Source organism: Elephantulus edwardii, unplaced genomic scaffold, assembly GCF_000299155.1.
Source record: "Elephantulus edwardii isolate Elephantulus edwardi_28Jun2011 unplaced genomic scaffold, EleEdw1.0 scaffold00283, whole genome shotgun sequence".
Taxonomy (NCBI): Eukaryota; Metazoa; Chordata; class Mammalia; order Macroscelidea; family Macroscelididae; genus Elephantulus; species Elephantulus edwardii.
The window spans coordinates 533,419-544,580 of NW_006400033.1; the positions used below are offsets into that span (position 1 = coordinate 533,419).

Consider the following 11,162-nt stretch of genomic DNA (forward strand, 5'->3'; position numbering starts at 1 on the left):
TACTTATTTTAGAGCCTTGGAAATCCAGTGGTGATTGATGTTAAGTGAAGACGGGTACAAAGGAAGTGAGCGAACTGTAACCTAGAGGCTGACAGTTCACCCCCACCAGGGGCACTGCAGAGGAGAGCACTGGTGACTGCTTCTGTGATATTACAGTCAGGACACACAGGGAGTTCTGCCCTGGGACATGTGGGGCTGCCTCAGAATCCACTCAGTGGTGCTGGGTATTCTGGCAGCCCCATGATGGGATCAAGTCTGAGGATACCGAAGTCTGGAGGAACTTCGAGGGGAAAGGAAGCCCAGGGTATGGGTGGGCTCCGAAGAGCAGCATCCCGTGGGATCTGGCAGCTGGAGAGGAAGGTGGGCCTTAAGCTGCAGGAGATATGGCTGCCCTACCATTTTTTTCCCCTTTCATGACCCTGGACCACCCTTTTGTGCTGCCAGACCACAGATTGACAGAGATTGAAGGAAGGTGGGTGTGGAGTTGTAACTGGAGACAGTGGCTTCCCAAGTGAGCACAGAAAAACCTCAAGGCATTTCTATGAACCCGCAGACTCACAGAGACATGCTCATAGCATTTCCATCAAATAGGATCCAGGAAAATCTCATTTCTCTCTTTTTTTCTTTCTCACCCCACCTCAGGCTTATATTTGGCACCCTCTACCCTGCGTATTACTCCTACAAGGCTGTGAAATCAAAGGACATTAAAGAATATGTAAGTGACACTTTGGTGAGGTAGTTCTGCAGGGGAGGTGGGAGGAGACAAAGGTGAGGGCATGAAGTGAGGGGAGAAAGGTGGCTGCCCCCATGGTGTGGACCTGAGTGCAGGACACGGCATCTGTCTGGTCCTGTCTTTGCCTTGTGTGCCTGCTATGCCACTGGAGTCCTCCCTGCACGGACCTGACTCTTACATCCAAAGTGTTGATGTGAGGAAAGCCGGTGAGACGGGAGAGGAGAGTTACGTCCGGAGTCGGGCAGCCACCAGATCTGCTGTCCACCGCCCTAAGGCCTATGGGCAAGTTAACTCACCTGGGAAGCTTGATTTCCTTGTCTGGAAAGCATTCTGTAAACCTCAGAGCATATTTGGGGAATCATCGCCGGAAAACTGCCTGGCTGTGAGGCCGAGAGCCCAGAGCTGGGCTAAGCATGTGACTCGCAGCCCTGGGCCTTGAGCTCATCCCAGAGCTACGATTTGATTACCTTTCTTTAAGCCCTTATGAGGTTTTTTCGGACAGAAGCTGTTCATCATCCCATTTCCATTTCCCACAGAGCCTAACAGGAAGGGGACCCAGGGTGTAGTGTTTACTTAACACTGCTGGGGAGTTTGGGGTGCCCAGGTCAACAGCTCTCATGATGCTGGACCCCCTTCTCCCAGCAAGAGAGTTGTTAAGGATTGCGTGTTACTCTCAATCAAAATATGATTTGAATCACCCCTGATTGACAAAGACCTGGGTGGTATGGGTGCCCCTTCTCATGTAAGACAGAAAACTAGGTCAAGATGGGGAGGATCTAGCTTCCTGATGTTAGAGAACCCAGGGCACGTCCTCATGCTGAGGTCAGACTGTGTGACATCAGAACTTGAGTGGCGACTGTTCACACACTCATTCACTTCCACTGAGTTGAAGCCGACTCAAACTGACTTTCAGCGGGTTTTCAGATACTGCAAATATCAAAGGAGGAAATTGCCCATCTTTCTCCTGAGAAGCAGTTGGTGAGCTTGAACTGCCTGGCTTTGAGTTGGCAGTTCAGAACTTTACCCACTAGATCACCAGTGTTCCTTAGGACTGGTGGATGTTTGGAGGAACAAAGGATGCTTGCTCTCACTTTTACTCAGAGGTGTTATTCGGCTAGTTTTGGTGTAAGAGATCCTTCCAGGTGGGCTCAGCAAGCTCTTTCTCAGAGAACCCAGATTGTCCTTGTGATGAAATCAGCTGCCTCAAGATCTGCTGCACACAAGCTCTCCCTCCACTCTCCCTGTTTCCTGGAACTGCTTGCCTGAGCTTGCCTTTTGCCAGTACAGCGCAGAGGAGCCAGGCAGGTGGCTTCTTCTCTGGAGACAGGGCCCTTGTACATATGTGGGGGATGAGAGTGCAAGCTATAAATAGCTGTGCAGAAGTTCAGGGTTCTCACTTAACTAGGCAGCCTCCTCCAGGCCTCTCTCTCCTGACACCTTCCAGCCTGCGCTCCAGGAAGCTGTGCCAGGTTAGGTGGCTTCAAGGGGGTCTTAGCCCCTGCTTTGCAGGGCCAGAAACTCAGTTCTGTCAGCTCACAGGATGCATCAAGCTGTGCAAAACTGGGTGGCCTGTGACTCACCCCAGGCAGCCTGGGTTAGGCCTAGAACGTGGTCCGTTAATTTAAGAGTGGAGTGTGTCCCTGACAGGTGGAGCAGCTGGTGGTTTTGGCTGGTGAACACTGACTTTCTGGGGGGCAGGTGGCTGCAGAGCTGAGATTCAAAGGTAAAAATGCAATTGAAAGAAAGGGACTGAGTAGTGATGTTAAGGGGGACCTTCCTCCTCTCTGCACTCACTTACATGTGCATACACAGTGTCCCACACACACTTCCAACACACGTGCATACTGTGTGCCTGTGTTCCTATTATCTAATAGACCCACACATCAGGAACAGAATCTGGGGATTGCCTTAGACCCTGCCTCTCTCCCTTCACCCAACCTCACATACCCCTCAGCTGGCAACTAAGATTCTTCTTCATCTCTGTCCTTCAGATAATTTCTCATCCTTCTCTGCACCCACCATCTCTACTATTGTTGTTGTTGCTGTTGTATATCATAAAGTCGGAACCGACCCATAGGTGGCCCTCCAACAGGTTTTCACAGACAAATTAATTGCACGAAAGGAGATTGCCCAGCCTTCTCTCGCCCATCTCTAATGTTGTTATTGTTATATGCCATTGAGTTGTTTGCGACTCATATCTACCCTATGCACAACAGCCCTAAACTCTGCTCTGTCCTGTGCCAATTGCACCGTCTCTGACACACCCATCCCTATTACCCCAATCATGGAATCATTCCACCTCATAGAGGGCCTTCCCCTCCTGCACTGTCCCTCCACCCTCCCAAGCATGATGTCCTTCTCCGAAGACCGGTCTTTCCTTATGACATGTCCAAAGTATGGTAGACAGAGCCTCAGAACCCTTGCCTCCAAAGAGCCAGCCAGTTTAACTTTTTCCAGGATGAATCTGGTCATTTTCCTAGCAGTTCATGGTACTCACAATACTCTTTTCCAGCACCACAGCTCAAAGGCATCAATTCTACTTCTATCCTCCCTGGTCATTGTCCAACTCTCTGATGCATAACAAGTGATTGCAAAGACCAGCTTGTATCAGACACACCTTAGTCTCCAGAGAGACACCATTGCTCTTCAGTACTTTGGAGAGGTCCCTAACAGCAGACTTTCCCATGGCAATATGCCTTTTAACTTCCTGGCTACTGGTGCCAAGAGTATTGACTGTGGAGCCAAGCAAACTAAAGCTGTATACAATCTCAATCTCTTCACCATCCATCCTGATGCTTCCAATTGACCCAGTGGTGAGAATCTTTGTCTTCTTAACATTGAGCCTCAATCCATATTGGAGGCTACAGTCCTTGACCTCTGCAGCAAGCCCTTCAGGTCCTCCTCAGTTTCAGCAAGCAGGGTTGTGTCATCTGCATAATGCAGATTGTTGATAGATCTTCCACAAATCTTAACCCCACATTTTTCCTCGTAGAGCCCAAACTCCCACATAATCTGTTCTGTATACAGGTTGAACAGGTATGGAGACAGGACGCATCCCTGGCATACACCCTTCCCAGTTTTGAACCATGCAGTGGTTTAAAAGAAGATAGAAAGAATATATTGAGTCACTATATCAAAAAGAATTGGCAGACACAGAAGAATTTCATGAAACAATATATGAGCAAGAGCCTATAGTGATGAAGGAAAAAGTTCAGGCTGCTTTGAAGGAAATGGCAAACAATACGACTCCAGGAATAGATGGTATACCAATTGACATATTTCAGCTAACAGATGCTGCCCTGGATGTGCTCACCAAGTTGCAAGAAATCTGGAGAATAACAACTTGGCCAACTGACTGGAAGAGATCTATATTTGTTCCCATCCCAAAGAAAGGTGATCCATCAGAGTGTGGAAACTATAGAACAATCTCATTGATTTCACATGCAAGTAAGATTCTACTGAAGATTATCCAAAAACGACTAGAACAGCACATCAACAGAGAACTGCCAGAAGTCCAGGCTGGGTTAAGAAGGGGTTGTGGTACTAGGGATATTATAGCTGATGTTAGATGGATCTTAGCTGAAAGCAGGGAATACCAGAGGAATGTATATCTGTGCTTCATTGACTATGCAAAGGCATTTGACTGTGTGGATCATAACAAACTGTGGCTGACTCTGAGAAGAATGGGAATCCCAGAACACTTGATCTTTCTAATGCGAAACCTATACTTGGACCAGGAGGCAGTCGTCAGAACAGAGCATATCTAATGAGTTCTCATTAATTCTTCCCCTGGATTGTTGCAAGAGCCTCTTCTGTTGGTGTTTTGTTGCCACTGTAAACAACATAGCAGCCTATGACAGCTCATGTTTGTCCGTACAGTTCTACAGGCCAGAAGTCCAGTGGTTCCAGATGGGCTGAAATCGAGGTGTGAGCAGGGCTGCACCTCCTCCAGAAGCACTAGGGGAGAGAGTCCATGCTCTTGCCTTTCTGAGAGGCCATCCACAGTCCTTTGCTGGACCCCTTCCTCCATCTTCAGAGCTGCAGTGTTCTATCTCTCAGGCCCTTTTTCCATAGTCACAGCATTCTCACTGCTTCTGGGAAAGGTTACCAGCTTTCAAGGATTCGTGTGATGTCATTGAGCCCACCCAGGTGTGTCAGGGGCCTCTCACTGTCTCCAGGCCCTTGATTGAATCGCATCTGCAGTCTCTGTAGTAACATACCCCCTCAGGGTTCAGGGGTGGATATCTTTGGGAGGCCCTTATTCTCACTGGTTCCCCTGCCACCTCATTTTCCTCTCCTCAGCATCCAGAGCCTTTTGAAGATGGAGAGCTATTCATTACACTCCCCGAAGTTTTTAAATGTCTACAAGATTGAGTCCAGGTCCGTGTGCAGTGTGTAAGACCCCTCTCAACTTTCCCCTTCTCCACACTCCTCCACAAGTATCCAGTGTCGTAGATCTCAAGACTCAAAGTGTGATTTGAGGACCAGCATCACCTGAGAGCTTGGGAGAAGATCCCACCCAGATCTCCTGAATGGAAACATGTACTTTTAACATGGTCCTCAGTTCAAGAAATGCAGCTCTGGAGGACCAGTGGGTAAAGCACTGACCATAAGCCCACCCACTGTTCTGCAGAATAAGCATGTCGCCATCTTCGAAGGGTTGCTCCTTAGGACACGCATTGGGACAGTTCTCTTTTGTCCTGTAGTGTCTCTGTGAGTCAGTAAACTCAACAGTAATGGGGTTGCGGTTGGGTTCTTGGCAGTTACAGCTTGTTAGGTTTTCCTGTCCTTGCAGTACTTGTCAAAGTTCTCAATGAAAACTTAAAGTAGGTGAAAGTTTATGGGGATTGTTGAATTAACAACAAAGACATTCAGAAATTGAGAGGATCAGAAAAGGCTGGGAGGTAGAAACAGCCAAGCTCATACCAGGAAGGGTCTGGATAGGAATCCACGGCCCGTGTCACCACCATGGACTGTGGCTGTCAGCTGCACTTGCCTTTAGAACATTCCCTCAAGGTTTAAAGTCCTGAGCAGAGAAACTGATTTTTCCAAGTCTAAGTTAACAGGCCTTATTTGCGATAAAGACTCTTATAGTGAGAGAACCAACCCCCTCCCTGGGAGATTTGGAATGCTGACTAGTTAAAAAAACAAAACCAAAAAGTACTTCATTTACCTCTTTGGCTGGTCAGTACCCACATCTACTCTACCCATATTTTGAGTTTTGTTTTTAAAACTTTCCAACAGTAATTCTTTATAAACATGAATTGCTCATTCATTTTCCAAATCCAGATTTCTTCCATTGCTAAAACCAACTCCTGGGCCAGTATCTCTGGGCAAAGTCCACAATTCTCACTCTGCTGAGACCTCAACTTAGTATTTAGCACTATATAAACAAAATTGTTTAGTGAGCTGTCAACATACCCCATCTATTAGAGGGGAGAGAGATGAGAAATGAAAATAAAATTAGTTCATTTAAATCCATATTTAAATATTCTTAAGTATTTAAATATATTTATCATTTTAAATCTAAACTCTAGCATGGGCTGCATGGTGGTTAGAAATTGCACTGCAATCTCAAAGGAACACAATCCTGGTCCATCAGCTGCTGGGCAGGAGAAGGCCAGGCCATCTCTTCCCATGCAATTAAACTGCCTCTGAAAACCCACTGGAGGGTCAGCTTTGGTTCGGTTCTGACTCAGTGGAACTCAACAGCAACAATAAATCAACTAAAATATAAAATATACATTTAAATATGAAATATGTATTATAAATTTCTATTTAAATCTATGTTCCATACATACATCCCTGAACTAAAATGAGCAGCAGGCTTTCTTCCTGCTCTGGCCTGTTAGCCTCATTCCCACACCACATGAGGCCAATCTATCAGCCTTGTCTCCTTCACATACCCGTTGTCTAGACAAACCCTTACACAGGAACTCAGTGTCAATGTCTTATTACCCAGAATAATGTTTCTCCACCTAGTCTAAGTGCTCAGAGTTCTGCCTAAGGGGTAATAACGATGCCCTGCTCCTCAGGGCCACTCCTCACTACACAGCTGTCCTCTCTGAGCTCATGGTCCAGCATTTTCTAGAACTGGGTCATTACTTTCTTCTCAGAAGTTCGGTTGATCATCAGAAATTCTCCATCCAATGTGAGAGAGAGTGGGAAAGGCTAGAGGTGTAGTAGCGTGGCTGCAGTAGAGATGGCTCTAAAGAGGTGGCTGAGCCTACTCGCTCTATAGCCCATGTTGTTGTTGTTTACCACAGAGTAGAACTGAATCATAGCTGACTCTCAGGCAGGTTCTCAGAGGCAGTTAATCGCATGGGTGGTGATTGTCCATCCTTCTCCCACAGAGCAGCTGTGGCCTTGAACCTTGTGCCTTCAGGATTGCAGCATAGCTACTTGCCACTAGGCCACCAGAACTCCTTCCATAGTCCATAGAGGATTGCAGAGGTTGTTGTTAGGTGCTGTAGAGTTGAGTACAACTCATAGCAACCCTATGAATGACAAATCTGAACCCTGCCCTATCCTGTGCCATCATCATCATCTCTGCCACACTAGAGCCCATTTCTGAAGTCAATCCATCTTATTGAGGGTCTTCCCCTTCTTTGCTGACCCTCCACTTTTCTGATCCTTTCCAAGGACTGACTGCTCCTAACAACATGCCCAAAGTATGTGAGATGAGGTTTCACCATCTTTCCCTCACCATCTTTCCCAGGAGCACTCTGATTGTACCCTTTTTAAGACATATTTTGTTCGTTCTTTTGACAGTCCATGGGATATTCAGCACTCTTCTCTAACACCAAGTCAAAGTCATAAATTCTTCTGCATCTTTATTAACTGGCCAACTCTCAGATGCATAGAAGAGAACTGGAAAGATCCTGGCTTCGATCAGGCACACCTTAGTCTTTAAACTGACATCTTTGCTCTTCAGCACTTTGGAGTTGTCCTTGACTGCAGATAGCAATGAGGAGCAGGGCAGTTGTGTTATGAGACCTTTTCAGGAAGTGATAAACAGTTTTTGTGGTGTGTTTTTGGTTTTTTGTTGTTGGTTGGCTGGTTTTCTTTTTTTTTTCTTTTTCCCCTTGTTGTGTACTGTAGAATCAGATCTGACTGGCACAGGAGGAGATTGGCCCTCTTTCTCCAGCAGAGCCTATAGTGGATTCAAACCACACACATTCAGGATTGCAGCAAAGCTTCTTGCCACTAGGCCACCAGATCTTCCTTAATAAACAGTTTCAAATTCAGTTTCATCAAGTACATGAAGTATAAAATATGGATTGAGGGTGGAAATCACAACTTCTTAAGCTCCTTTGAAGTATGTTATGAATGTAACTTCAAGCCAGTTTATTTTATTCTGGTTTAAGTCCTTCTCAGGAATGTGCCTTTTGACCCCAGATATACAGAAGCAGAATCTACATCTTAGAAATAATGCTGAGGTGACAATGTGTGTTCTCTTATACATAGAGTCTGAAAAAAGGGTCTCTACATGTTGTTGTTATGTGCCATCAAGTTGCCATGTACAGTAACTCTGAACCCTGCCCTATTTTAAGCCAATCTCATTGTCTCTGTGACACACTTACCCCTATTACCCCAGTTACTGAGTCAATCCATCTTATTTGGAGTCTTCCTCTCCTGCACTGTCCCTCCATCCTTTCAAGCATGATGTCCTTCTCTAAGGACTGGTCCCTTCTGGCCATGTGCTCAAAGTGTTAGAGACAGAGCTTCAAAATCCTTGCCTCCAAGGAGCAGCTTGGTTTCACCCTCTCTAGGATAGACCCATTTCTTCTCATGGCAGTCCATTGTATGTATGTTCAGTGCTCTCATCCAGCACCATAACTCAAAGGCATCAGTTCTTTTGTCATCCTTGGTCATTGTCTAACTCTCAGATGCATAGCAAGTAGTTGTGAAGACCATGGCCTGCATCAGGTATATCTTTGTTTCTAGACTGACATGGTTGCTCTTTGGCACTCTGGAGAGGTCCCTGACAGCAGAATTTTTGAGTGTTTCTTTTAATTAATTTCTTTGTTATTTATTAAGCAATACATATTACAATTTACTGGCTATTAGGAATATGTATTAATTAACTTTTTTGTGAATTACTTCTTTTATTAATTTTAATGAAAGTTTACAGAGACTTAGGGTTTCCATTCATTCATTGTTGCACTTTTCTCTTTGCCCACCCCCTTCCTCCCAATTCACTCTTCTCTTTGAAAAGTAAAAGAAAAATTCTTTCATTGTTATACAATCCCTCCCCTCAAGTCCACTCAACTGTGCATCCTTCATTCTGGGCTCCTGTCATGACAATAATATCTAATCATATATCCTTTTTAAACAGTTCTCGCCCTCATCTGTTTCAATGCAGTATACATTATCTATCCCATCTTTCTCAGTCTTTCCTCAACCCTGATGTCAGTTCCATTTTACAACAGTGGCACTATGCAATATTTGTTCCTTTGTGACCAAGATATTTCACTCAACATAATGTCCTCCTGGGTCACCCATGTTGTATACTATTTCATGAGTTCTTTGTTTTTCAGTGCACCATAGTATTCCACTGTGTGAATATACCAGAGCTTCTCTATTCATTCATCTGTTGATGGGCACTTGGGTTTTTTCCAACTCTGTGGACAGCAGATTTTCCCAATGCAATTCATCTTTTGATTTCTTGGCAGTGCTAGTGCCAAGAATGTTGATTGTGGAGCCAAGCAAGCTGAAATTGTTAACAACCTCAATCTCCTCTCCATCCATCATGATGCTGCCAATTGGCCCAGTAGTGAGAATCTTTGTTTTCTTGAGGTTGAGCTTCAATCCTTATTGAAGACTGCAGTCCTTGACCTTCTGCAGCAAATGCCTCAGGTCCTTCTCAGTTTTAGCAAGCAAAATTGTGGCATCTGCATAAGTCAGGATCTACATAGGGCCTTTATTATGTAGTACATAGGGTCTCTACATAGAGTCTTTATTCTTTTGTACGTAGGTTCTCTACATAGGGTCTTTGTTCTGGTGTGCATAACGTCTCTGCATAGGATCCCTGCATAGGGTTTTTGTTTTGTTGTTAATAGAGTCTCTACATAAAGTCTTTGTTTGTTCTCTTGTGCATAGGGTCTTTGTTCTGTTGTACATAGGGTCTCTACTTAGTATCTTTCACTTTTTGTTGTACATAGGGTCTCCATGAGCCCCTGCTGACTGCATGGCACTAAATCACCAGAATCCTGTTCTACTTCTGGTAGTGTTGACAGCACACAGTGTCTAGGGCTGTGGTTACTTTCGATGAATCAAACCAACCTTGCTCCCATGAGTTGTGCAAATAGTACACTTGGCTGTCATCTTAGTTTCTCATGCTGCTAAAACAAAAATATCACAAATGGTTAGCTTTAGCCAACAGAAATTACACACACACACACACACACACACCCAAATAGTTCAAGAGTTAAAAGTCGGCATCTAGGTTGCTATCTCCAGGGAAAGGCTTCCTCTCTCTTCCATTGCTAGAGGAGGATCCTGGGCCGCCTTCATGGGGTTTGTCATCTCTGTCCCATCTAACCTCACTCACTTGCTCATTTAATCGTCTTTATATTTCAGAAGAGAATGATTTAAGACATACTCTGCATTAACACTGTGTCAGTAATAGAAATAAATAACCCCTTCCCACCTAGGATTATTTCTCTTGGTGAATAATAATGACATTGGGGTGTGTTGTTAGGTGCCATTGAGTTGTCTTCCACTCAGTGTACAGTGCAGCACACAGTGCCCCCTAGTCTACACCATCCTCAGGGTCACTGCTGCTGAGCCCATCCTTCCACCACATTCCATCCTGTCAGCCCATCCTGTTGAGGGGTTTTCTCTCTTTTACTCCCTTCCACTTGCCTGAGCCTGATGTCCCTCTTGATAATATGCCCAAAATATGTGAGGTGAAGTCTTGCCATCTTCACTTTTTTAAATTTGTTATCATTTAAAAAATTTATTTTATTTTACTATTATGTGTGTGTGTGTACCATCAAATCAGATCTGACTGGTACAGGAGGAGATTGTCTCTCCTTCTCCAGTAGAGCATCTGCTGTGTTTGAACTGTGAGCCTCTGGGATTGCAGTGCAGCTTCTTGCCACTAGACCACCAGAGCTCTCTGCCATCTCCATTTTTAAAGAACTTTCTGGCTATACTTACTTTAAGACAGATTTTATTTTATTTCGGAGAGGAAGGTAACAAGAGAAACATTTAGCTTCCATATAAGGACTTTGCTAATAGATTGCTTCATGAACCTGAGCTCATTGATATTATTTATGTTCATTCACTGATAAATTACTCAATGTCTTTTGATCAGTTGGTTCAAGAGAATTAACGTGTTTGGGAAAAGTATGAGTGTTTCTAATTTGAGCTTTTAAAAATAAAAGCTTTGTTGAGATATGATTCACATGCTGTGGAACTCATC

General features: G+C 44.7%; 1 protein-coding gene across 1 annotated transcript in view; it reads left to right on the forward strand.

The window, feature by feature from the left end:
- Positions 1 to 645: 645 nt before the first annotated feature.
- LOC102854660 (receptor expression-enhancing protein 1-like) overlaps positions 646 to 11,162 on the forward strand; it is a 79,314-nt gene continuing 68,797 nt past the window's right edge. Inside the window, exon 1 of the mRNA XM_006900367.1 lies at positions 646 to 715. The gene's annotated coding sequence lies outside the window, so the exon portion shown is untranslated. The remainder of the gene's footprint in view (positions 716 to 11,162) is intronic.